This window comes from Gavialis gangeticus, unplaced genomic scaffold, assembly GCF_001723915.1.
Source record: "Gavialis gangeticus isolate Ggan-Ray unplaced genomic scaffold, GavGan_comp1, whole genome shotgun sequence".
Classification (NCBI taxonomy): Eukaryota; Metazoa; Chordata; order Crocodylia; family Gavialidae; genus Gavialis; species Gavialis gangeticus.
The window spans coordinates 72133607-72146001 of record NW_017729029.1 but is presented as its reverse complement, the minus strand read 5'-3'; the positions used below and the strand labels follow the sequence as shown (position 1 = coordinate 72146001).

Below are 12395 nucleotides of genomic sequence, written 5' to 3'. Positions count from 1 at the left end.
AGGTCCCTTCTGACCCTAGAAACTATGAAACTATAAATTATTATATGTAAATATGAGACACATTGGGGAATCAGTTAGCATAATCCTCAAGGTCCTTCCTACAAACACATCATTGCTATTCAGTGCACTGGAGATGATTTCAGAAAACTAGTTCATTCTACATAGGAGGAAATGAAATGGTGCTAATATGTACATGAAAACAGCTTGGTGCCTTTTATGAGCTCAGGACAGGTTGGGAGTTCACTATGTGCTAAGTTTTCAGGAAGAAAGTTAAATTGTATATCATGGAAAAGTTAATTGTATATCAGGAGGAAAGTTAATTATATATCTAGTGTAGTACTTTCTAACCTTTTCCTCAGCATGACCTGATTTAAACATTAGAATTTTTTTTGTGAGTCCAAAATGATGCAGACAAGATCAATGCCCTTTCCCCCAAGGGTGGTACAGCTGGAGTGGCATCCATGGTGGGGAGGGGGGGATGCAGGCTGCCTGCTGCAAACTTGGGGCTGCCCACCCTGCTACCTCCCTCCCGGGGGCCTCTAGAGCCCAGTGTGAGACCCAGCGTGGGAGGGTGGGGAGTTTCAGTGCTCCAGCCTGGAGCCTCGCAATGGCCGTGGCACCATGGCAAGACGTACCCAGCACCAGCGGGGCTGCCAAGTGGGCAGGAGACACCTCACCATGGAAGCACAGCCAGTGTGGGGATCCCAGCAGTGGCACTGAGCTTTTCTGCCCCACTCTTCTCTCCTGTGCCAGGTTCTGCCTGCTGGGCTGCAGAGGCCCGGGGGGGGGGAGGGGAAGGGCAGCAGGGCAGGGAACCCTGAGCCCTCACCGGACATCCTGCATCCAACCTTGCTCCACACACAAATTTGGGGCACATGTGGCCCCCCATGCCTCCCTACCTTGGAGTGCACACAGTATCAGGGAGCCAGTTCCCACCCCACACACCCCCACCATCCCCTGGACAAGCTGCCTGTGGCTCCATCCTGCTCTCCCAGCCAGGCCCTGCATGCACTGGCTCAGCTGGGCAGTGCCCCTAGCCCTGCTTCACTCCCTGCTCTCCCTCATCACAGGGGACTTAATCTGCCCTCCCCTCCCCCATAAACTTACCTGGAGGGAGCTGTGGAACCTGTTGTCCATGCTGCCTGGCTGCCATGTGCATGTAATCAATGGCCTGATGTGTAGTTGGGAGCAAGTATCAAGTGGAGTGCCCCAAGGATTGGTCCTGGGTCCAGTTTTGTTCAATATCTTCGTCGATCACCTGGAAAATTGCATAGAGTGCACCCTTAGCAAATTAGCAGACAATACCAAGGTATGGGAAATAGTAGATATGTTGGCGGGCAGAACTAGAATTCAGACTGACCTAGAGAAATTGCAGGATTGGGCCGAAAGAAATCTCATGAGGTTCAACAATTACAAGTACAAAGTTCTGCACTTAGGATGGAGCAATCCCACATACCAATACAGGATGGGGGCAGACTGGCTGGACAGCAGCTCTGTAAAAAAGGTCCCTGTAGGTTACAGTGGACAATAAGCTGAATATGAGCCAACAGTGTGCCCTTGTTACCAAGAAGGCTAATGGCATCCTGGGCTGCATTGGTAGGAGTGTTGCCAGCAGGTCAAAGAAAGTGATTATTTCCCTCTAGTCAGCACTGATGTAGCCACATCTGGAGTTCTGTGTTCAGTTTTGGCCACCCTGCCAGAGAAAGAATGTGGACAAATTGGAAAGAATCCAGCAGAGAGCAACAAAAATGGTGAGGGGGCTGGGGCACATGATTTATGCAGAGAGGCTGAGGGAACTGGGTTTTAGTCTAGAGAAGAGAAAGCCGAGGGTGGATTTAATAGCAGACTTCAACTACCTGAAGGGGGTCTTGAAAGAGGATGGAGCTAGACTGTTCTCAGTGGTGGCAGATGACAAAACAAGGAGCAATGGTCTTAAATTTCAGCATGGGTTGTTTAGGTTATATATTAGGAACAATTTTCTCACTAACAGTGTAGTAAACCACTGGAACAGGTTACCCAGAGGGGTTGTGTACTCTCCATCCTTGGAGGTTGGGGATGGTCCTGCATTGAGCCAAGGGTTGGACTAAATGACCTCCTGAAGTCCCTTCCAACCCTAACTTTCTATGATTCTATGACCACAAAAATATTGCACATTTTAATATAATTTTGAGGTGGCTGGTTTCCCTTTTGCAGTGCCGTTAATTTCCTGAATGTGTGGCTGAGTTACTTTTTAAGACGCAATTAAGAGACTGATTGCATCTTAAGTGTGTTATCTGCCAGGGGGCTTGTGTTTGGTACATATGCTTGCAGCAATAGGAGGGGGGAAAGAAAGTAATTTTGAAATGAAGCAATTCGCCTCTCTAATTTCCTGAAGATAGGTCTGGATCCTCTTAAGTTAGTTAGATGCCTGTTTAGGTTTTTGTTGGCTTTAAGGGGAATTAGAAGCTAAATGCTTTTGAGGACCTTGGATGTAATGTTTAGTGTGTGTGTGTGTGTGTGTGTGTGTGTGTGTGTGTGTGTGTGTGTGTGTGTGTAGGAACTTAGGTCAATCCAATCTATTGTCTTGCATATGGAAATAGAAACCATAGTCAAGTGCCATAGATTGAAAGATCATTAACACAAGTGAAAACTACAGAGCCAAGATAAATTTGAACAGATAGGTAGGTACCCCTTCTACAAACTATGTAAGTTTTGATAAGGAAAGTTGCAGTGTATTCTTGATTTTCCTATGCCATTAAAAAAGTATTTTTAATAGGGTTAGTTCCCCTAATTCTAACATATTAAGCCAAGAAAGCTTAAGAAGTTTTACTCAAAATAGTTTAAAAATATCTGCTTTATTAAAAAAGTGTGTTGTTTTTGGTAGTTATTGGTGTATTACATTACCATTCATATTAAAACAGTGTTCTGTTACAACAAACCAAAGTTAATGGGCTTTACTCAGTGATCTGTCTGACCCTCTGTGAGAGTTATTTGATTTACAGGGCACAGACAGACATGACAATTTTTGTCTGATCTGGCCACAGAAAGCAGTTTAGAGCCATGAACAAACAGAAGTGCATGGCTGCAGGCAACTTCATTGCATGGGGAGTCAGGTGAAGATGTTTCAAAGCATAGTGTCTTCTGTAACTTCTGCCTGTGCTGCCTGTCAGCCTGTTGCTGTTTTCAGAATGGGAGGAGTCAAAGAGGGCAGAGGAAATTTGGTCTGGGGATGGGGGTTCAGCTCCTGCTGGAGGGTGGGGCAGTTGTATTGGAGCTCCTTGCCCCTGAGGTGGGGGGCTGCAGTTCACCCAACCCACCCCCCAGAGCCAGCTGGGTAACACCTAAAATGAACTCCCTCTGGTCCCTTTCCCACCTCTCATTCTGAAAACTTTGCAGCCTAGCAGGGGCCATTGCTATGGGACACCAGCAAGTAGATTCCACCCCCACCTCCTTAAAACCAACAGTAAATTTCTGTTTGTTCCAGGAGATAGTTGTAACTTAGAACACTTTTCAGGAAGTGTTCTCAGTTACAGCAGGCAGCTGTGCTTCTGTCTGCTTCCACAGTGCTGGAGCTTATGGCCTTTGGTTGAAGTTTTATGGCTCTTAGGGATGCATCAATAGAGATTTTTTGGGCTGATACCGATGGCCATTTTTTTACAAGCCATATTGGCTGATACTGATATGATGCTGATATGCAGCTGGGCAACTTGGAGAGCAGGGTCTGGCTGGTAAGTCTGTTGTGGGGAAAGGGAAAAAGGGGAGGAAAGGGACATGGAGAGGCAGATCGAGGCCCCCATGGTGAGGGAGGGAGTGGGCATGGGGCAGGTGCTGCAAAGCCAGGGTGGGGTATTGGACAGAGCCGCAAGCGGCTCATCTGGGGGGGCAGGGAGGGAGTGGGCATGGGGCAGGGGCAGGCACTGCAAAGCAGGAGTGAGGCACGGGACAGAGCTGCGAATGGCTCATCTGGTGGGGCTCGGAGAGGGGGTGGTAGCTTCTACCACTATAAGCACCCTGGGAGGGCATGGGGGGAGTGTGCCCCCAGATTTGCATGCAAGGGCAAGTGCAGGCTGCTCCTGTGGGCTGAGGCTGGGGTGACATTGGGTTCTTCCCAGTGAGGGGCCTCTACCAGGCTGCCCCAGCCCGCAGCCTGCCCTCACTCTGATCACAGATCCCAGAGCACATGCCCTCCAGGGGTGCGTGCAGCGCTGGGAGCCACCCCCCACTCTCCTTGCCCCCCAGACAAGCCTCTTACAGCTCCATCCCATGTCCTGCCCTGGCTGTGCAGCACCTGCCCCAGCCCCACTAGCTTCCTCACTGCAGGGGCCTCAATCTGCACCCCCATGCCCCTCCACCCCTGATCCTTCCATCACAACAGACTTACCAGTCAAGCTTGACTGCTCTCCATCCTGCCAGGCTGTGCTTCTGGCTGCCTGTGTGCTGCATTGCAGCTGCATGCATGCACAGGGCATTTATCAACTACATTATTGGTGACATCAGCCAAAAAATGCCAATTGCTGATACTGTCAATTTTCCTTATATTGATGCCGATATGATATAGATTGATATATTGGTGCACCTGTAATGGCTCATTCATCCTTTTTTCTTTCTTATGACTTCAGATATCAGTTTCAAAATCTATGAACCACTCGGTGCATCTACACAAGACAGTAGCAATAGTATTGTGTGTCAATAACAGTGCTGAGATGCTACTGCACTGTAGTATTAGGCTACTGTGCAGTAGTGTCACTTAAAAGACTACTGATCTTCACTGAAAGTTCACTGATGCTACTATGCAGTAACTCCAGTTACAACGCATTTATTTAGTATGTCTATAAGCAAGTACTAAATAAACGCACAGAAACCATTGGACAATAGTCTCCCTTATAAACATGTCTACTCTCTGGTATTATGGTTTCTTGTGCGGATTCCGTCTGCCCTATATGGGCATTTGTAAAGATTTCAGGTTTCGATTTAAGCACTGTGCTGTGTTGCATTCACATAGGGCAAGGCGTTCATCTTCTGAAATGTTATTGTGAAGCATCTGTATCCATATCTCAGCCTGTTCAGCTTGACCCGCAGTTCTCTAACAAGATCGTGCCCAATGGGAGACTTGTTTGGTGTTGGTATAAAATGCTGTAGGACTAGGTCTGAACTTTCCCAGTGGTCAGCCTACTCCATTGCTGCCTGTAGGTTTCCCTTTAGCTCTCAAACTAGCCATACTGCCCCATTTCCCTAAAGAGCCCGACTGCTGCTACATAGGGACATCAGAGGCTAAAAACAGAAAACCAGTTTGCCCCAGGACAAATAATTTTATCCTGGGGTCTTTCAGGCCAACACACACTCATTGTCCCACTTCAGGTACCTGTGAAATATTCAAATTTACACCTTGCCCCAGGACAGTGAAGGCTAATTTGACATAATTGTCATGCAAGTTGCACATGTAAATGATTGCCCAGGCCTGTTTTGATGGGAGTCAAAACTCAGGGCAATCAACCAGTGATTAAGTGGTTGTCTATTTTTAGCCAGGTTGTCTCTTCACACCTAATTTCTCAGACATATCTCCAAGGCAAAAACAGTGCCTTAGCAGCATTTTGTCCCTTCTGCAACCATTCTGAGACGGAGAAGATTTCACTTGTGGAAGAGGGGCAAAAATCTTACAATGTTTTCATTTGTTTAATATACATCTTGTTCTAAATATTCCATAAACTTGAAAGTTGCAGTTTAAAAAGCCCCTTGACTTTTCTCTGCAAACACCAGAGATATGATTCTGTGCTAATGTGTCTGGGTAAAATTCCATGGGAGTTAGTAGAACTTTAACCATTGTAATCAAAAGAGCATTTAGCAACATAGTTTAGCCAGGCAGCGTCAATGCTTCACATTGGTAAAAGAATGTGGTGGATATTTGGATACCTAGTTCTTCAAGAACTTTTCTTTTATCTCCTCATTTTCTCTTTTTCATATCAACAAACAATATTCTTCCTCTCCATACAAACCTGATCATTAACATGTGGCAAGTACGGAGTACACAATGTTTAGTGATTCTGACGAATTATAGCTTTTGTATCATTTCCAAACTTGACTTCTTGGGAACTTTACATTTTAAGACATAAATGCATGCTTATACAGGATGCAAACTCTGTGGATCCATTGATAGATCCTCTTTCCTGCACTATGGGAATTCAGGATGTTAAGTGCTTGAATCTGATGTGATTTTTTTCTAAAGAATTGTTTTTCAACAACTCATGTGGGTTTAATTATATAGCCTGAATTTGGTGGATTATCCATTCCTTGCCAGATTATCTTCTTTTCTTAGGGTACCCAATATACAGACAGGTCAGTGCAGTGTAACTACAGATATCATAGCAGAATTACTTTACTTGATTTTGTCACGTCCAAGGAAAGACTTGTTTTGCAATAATCGTGAATAATGCTGCCATCTAGAAGTCCCTGAAATTCCATGCTGGCTGACACAATCAGACAGTCTTTAAAGACTAGTAAGTTGAAATTTCTTTGTAAGTGAAGTACAACAGTAGTCACATGGGAGAAAAAATGTGTAGTGTCCCTCAAATCATATTTGAGGTCCATATAGCAACCATAAAATCAGTCCCATTTTCTTTCAGAAACTTTGCTTTTGCTGATATTTAAGTCAAGAATTTTCAAGTATTTGTTCCTTTGCAATCAAACATGTTGTCCATCTTTGTTGTGCAGACCAATGTGTTTTTTTATTTTATTTTATATATATTATTTGCTGAGTAGAGTTTCAAATTCGTTTAGTATGTAGCCATATTGGCTGATACCGATCTGATTGGTGTGAGCTACTTGAATTGTACTTGCAGTGTTTATAGGTGAAATCACTGTGCATACATTTATGCATGCAAACAGGTATTTGCATGATTGGGTAATTCAGCAAGCTGTCTAATTATGTGCCTAACTATCCAGTTATATGTGCAGTTAGTCTACACACACATGCACAATTTTGTGCAAATTGATGCAATCATAAATGTTGCCAGTAAAATTAAGTTAAAAATGCATCCCATGATGCGTTTGTCTATATACTTAATTTTACTTCTTTTAGCAATGATATTGGTCTACAAGAGCTGAGATGGAGTTTTGTATTTTGCAGCATCATAATAACAGCTATTTTAGCTCCCAAGAGTCTACTAGGTACTTCAGAGAAGACATAAAAAGATATAGGCAGTGCCTTGGAGAACTTGCAATCTTTGTTTTCCATCACACCATGAGGGGGTGGCAATAAAGTAGGGAAGACATGAAACAAGAAAGAACTATGGTTACAGCAGTTCAATCACAGAGTAACAACTTAAGTATGTGCACAGGATAGTCGTTCTAGATTTCCCCCTTCTATATCTATTAAGGATATTCTGAAGATAAATTTTGGTAAAGTGCATACTAATCCATTATATGTGCTGACTTTTTCCCCTACCATGCTAATTAAAATAATTGTTGCTATAGCTAGATGTTTTATTTAAAACATGTTTCTTGAGGAGGGGATACTTCTTTACATTCATAATACGGAATTTCCAAGTAAGGAAATTTAATTCTCTGTGTCAGTACGTGCTGTCATAGTCATGTGGCAATATTTATATCTGTTTTGTATGATACTATGTTGTTTTAGCTCCTCATGTGTCAAGGGCTTGTACATATTCTCATTCAATGTGGGAAAGCTACGTACATTTCAGAACCCTGAAAACAGTTAAAAGACAATTCACATAGTTGTATTAAATAATAGTTGTTTACAAGTTCATATTAATAAGTGTAAGGAAGGAAACCATTGTTACATAGTTAAAAATGTTTGCATACTCAGCTGTTCCAGAACTTTAGTAAGACACAGCTTATTTTATTTTTGTTTAATTCTCGGTGTTGATATGTCCAAAAGCCAACCAAACAGATTAGATATTGGATAGATATCAGCATTCTAAAATATATTTCAAATATCACTGTACTCTTAAGATCTCCCATATATAGCTGAGATAATTTTCTCCCATCAGCTGAACACCTAAGGACTGCATTTTTTTTAAAGGTATTTATCCTTACAACATCCCTCTGATAGAAAAGTGGTATTGCCCTCGTTTTCCAGATTGGAAACTGATACATATCGAGAGCAAGTGACTTACTATGGTAACACAGGTATTCCATACCTTCAGGTCTCAAACTAGTGCCCTAACCACTGGAAAGCCAGCCTTTTCTTCTTTCTGTATGCACTGATTCTCATTGCAAAATGTATTCCATATTACACAAACACACACACACACAATGCAGAATATTATCTAATATAGATAATATAGAATACATCTATATAATATAGAGTATATATAGAATGAGCGCATTGCCCATCAAGAATGACAGAGAGGTGGGGCAGGGACGGATAGCCACCACCCACCATCACGTGCCACCTCCAAATCCCAGGAGCAGGTGGGGGGGAGGAAGTCTTGCCCCTTCATCCCCCTCTGCCAGCAACCTGTGCCACCACCACCTTCAGTGCTGCTGGCTTCACCCTCCCCCCCCCTCCTGGCCCTGTTCCTCAGAGGCAATGGAGCACCGCCATAATAACAGGGATGGAGCGGGGGCTGAGGGGGTCAAGGCCAGTGCCACTGGCCTCTGTCCCCGCCATCATGGCAGTGCTCCACACTCTGATTGGTTGCTTCACTAACCAGAGTGCTCCAAGAGCGTTACAGACAGACAAATGGACTAAGCCCTTTATTATATAAGAATGACATACTGTATAGAATAATTTGTTTTTTGTTATTATATATGATGTTATTTTATGTATGTATGTATATGAGTGTATGTGTATATAGATGTGTGTTTTATATCTATATTATATGTGTATATATGTTTGATATATATAAAAACAGTTTTCTCTGTATTTCTCCCACAACTGTGATAGGTTTGTGCATACTTGAAACTCCTGTAGACAAATTTATTTCCTCTCTTCTCCATAATCTTCCTGGTCATCAGCCTCCTATCATTTTCTGTTGTAGGGACCCTGGGCCCCTTTCCCTTCATGCCAGGGTCTTGATTTGATCCCTATCCCATTTCATCCCACTTCCCCTTTACTAGAGGCTTCTTGTGTCCCTGTACATTTCTTCTTTCACCATAAATCAGGACCTCTCTCTGTGCCCTCCATTCTGTTTTCTCCCAATCTCTCCCTCTGCCAGGAGTTCTATTGATCCTCCCCATCCTGATTTCTCTTCATAAAGGGACCTTGTCCCATCCATTCTCCCATTTCCCCTACACTGTGGCTCCTTAGTCTCTCCCCTTTTGGAAACTGTGTGTACCTTCCACCTCCTCCTTCCCAAACTAGGATTCCTCATTCTCATTCCTATCTGAGGTGCTCTCTGTGCCCCACCATTCCACCTATGTCAAAGTCTCCCATGAAAAGGCTCTGTGTTCTTCTTTCCTCACTCCAAGTTCCAAGAGTTCTGCTTGTTTCCCATTCACCATCTTTGACCAAGCAATTTAAAATCTATTTTATATTTGCCTTAGAGAGAAGTCATTCAGGGCATTTAAAATCAAGTGTGAGGATGGGCAAAACCATTATGGTGGGTATTGTTATGGTGGAAGATGGTAAACAGAACATCGGTCTTGTCTTTGATATATAGAGCTCTGACTGAAGCTGCTGGATTTGCTTACCAAATGACTTGGAATATCTTCCTTCTCCATCCTCCATACCCCTGGCTTCTGTGTCTCCTCATTTCTCTTTTTAGTTTTCTGACTTTCACCAAGTTCAAGAAGTTTCTGCCTATTGATGCCTAAAACTTTTCCTTCAAACAGTGGGATTGATGAGATGCAGCATTTAAGTTATCGCATGACATTCAGACAAAGAAATACCATTATGTTGAGCGTATGGGCTTGCAAACTCAGTGAGTAAAGTCGGTCTAGGGTAGAATCTGAAAACATTCTATATTTTATGGACAAACAAAGGGATAAGACTAGTGAGATACATGATCATAGCTTGGTGCACATGTGAAAACTTAGAACGTTAAGAAAAGTTAAGGGAGGGGAAGTAGTTGTCACAGTACAGTAGTGCACTAGGTATTCATCAATAACTGATTCAAATTTGTCTTGGTTACAGGTAAAATGAAATCATTGGTACTTTTCAAATAACACTGGTTTCTATGCAAAGAAATTCACGGTGTTGTGAACTGTGTTCTGAATCACTCAATAGTCAGAAGAGAATTCCAGGAATGTTTTAGTCAAGACAGTCAAAACCAAGGCATATTTACAGATTTATGCCATCAGTTCAGTAAAGAAATTTAAATAAGTTTGTAAGTATTTTGTTGATTTTGGAACCATGCATATAAAAGTTTATGCCCATATTACTGTATGCAAAGCTAGCACTACCAGTTTCCTGGGCAAGTTTATCTTGCATGAACACAAATGCTGCTGCCGATTTAAGCTGCTGTTGACTCTGGCATCCCTAAGTGGACCCAATTTCCATTTAAATTAAAACGCCTTTTACTTGTACTACTTCATAATGTAAACACACAAAATATTTGTAAGTACAAATATGAATGTAAATTATGTTTCTACTTACTTTAATGTCCCCATTTACTCCAGACATGTTAAGCAGCCATTTCTTATTTTATGGATTGGTGGGCTACTGGCAGGAAGCAAACAATATGTCTACAGCCTGATCTTGTATTGTTTCCATCAGTGGTTCTCAACCTATTTGCCAGTGTGGGTCACGTTTACAGATCTCAATGTGTTATGTGGGCTGCACACACACAACTTACTTCCTGTGTATCCATTTAACAGGATGTCACAAGGGCTGCATCAGCATGTGGATTGGGCTGCACGTGTCCCACAAGTTGAGAACTACTATTTTACATTCTAAAAGCACTAGAAGTACACTTATCCCAGTACTTGCCTAGGTAACCATGACAGCAGCATCTAGATTCTCACCTATACCTATGTTTGGTAGAATTTTATTACTTACTCATTTGTTTATTTATTTTGACAGCTAAAATCAATGCTTATTTTTAAGCATTTACTTTGATTTTATTAATTGAATTCTTCAGGACTGTGTGAAATTAGCGGGGGGGGGTGGTTATCAATTTAGCATGCATGCATGCATGCATGCATGCATGCACAACAGTTGCTGCAGGAGCTGGGGGCCATTCCAATAAGCCTGTGCTGGGAAGGGAGAGTTGCAGGGGCAGGCCTGGTAGTGCCCTCGAGCCCAGTGCTGTTGGCCTCTTGCTCTGCCCAGGACCCAGATGGAGCAGGCGTGAAATTCCTGCAGAGCCTGGCACAGCCTCTGTGGGAGTTTGGCCACTGCCTCTATTACATAGGGTCTTGCCTGGGCTCTGCAGGATTTTGGCCCCTGTCTTGATCAGGCAGGGGCTGTCCCAGGCTCTGCAGGATTTTGGCTTCTGCCCCAGCTGGGACCTGGGCAGAGTGAGTAGCTGGCAGCACTGGGCTTACTGCTGCTACAAGCTCTGCCCCTTCAACTCCCCCCGTCTCTGCTCCTGAGGCACAACCTTACCAGCACAGCCCCCAGTTTCTGCAGTAGCTGCTGCATGCATGCATGCATGCACATACGCTACTCCCTGACCCAGATTTCCCTATTTCTGTTCTGAATTTATCTTTTATCTCCTCTTATGTACATTTCAGTGATTACCAATGGAAATATTTTTTCTGTCACTTTGAGACTATCAGGTGAAATTGATGTTTATCAGTGTCTGCCAATGAAACTTGAATCCTGGAAACCTAGCTATACTGCCTGGGGTAATTCAGAAAGGAGGAGTACAGCATATAGATTGGCAGCAGGTCTTTCAAATTCTCCAGTTTTCCATCCACTCTGTATACCCATCTTTATGAGGTTAACTCAAATAAATATACTCTGGTTCATTAAACTTCCATGTTTTAGTAAAACTTTGGAAACTGGACTAATTCACTTCTTACACGGCCCTGGAGATATCAGTTGTTTAGGGCTTATGTCCCTGTGAAAATTGCGGTTTTTGGAAAGGAAAAATCTCATGTCTCTTTATTTTATGTCTGTCTTCTGACAAAATTGCGGTTTTACAACTTACCTTAGAAACTTAACAAAGGTATACTTATTTATTATAGCACAACTGTATCTAGTACATGTGGTATCACCAATCACTACTATTAACATTTCTAAGCTACGTTATCTCGAGGCTTTCCTGCTTAACCTAACTTATAAACTTTTCCATTTCCTTAACTTGGCAGGTTGCTTGATTAAAACATCCTGCTGATACAGCATTTGCAATACTGCAAGATTTACATTGTAGTTGCTTCGAGTTTAAAAATGACTTCCAGCATACTGCTTGCCTGCAATTTTACAGCTTTACACGAGGCCTTAACATTGCTAGGGCTAGCAACAGAACAAGGTCAATATGCTTTGACCCAAATCTAGTAATTCAGCGTCAGGC

The 12395-nt window shown here is 43.0% G+C and overlaps 1 protein-coding gene across 3 annotated transcripts in view; it reads left to right on the top strand.

Moving 5' to 3' along the window:
• The window catches only part of SPOCK3 (SPARC/osteonectin, cwcv and kazal like domains proteoglycan 3), a 703183-nt gene that overhangs the window by 451749 nt on the left and 239039 nt on the right, over positions 1–12395 (top strand). Inside the window, exon 1 of one of the 3 annotated variants that reach the window (XM_019521754.1) lies at positions 9241–10265. The exons of the other annotated variants lie outside the window; for them this stretch is intronic. The gene's annotated coding sequence lies outside the window, so the exon portion shown is untranslated. Of the gene's footprint in view, positions 1–9240; positions 10266–12395 lie in introns of those variants that run through there. 3 annotated transcript variants of the gene reach the window in all.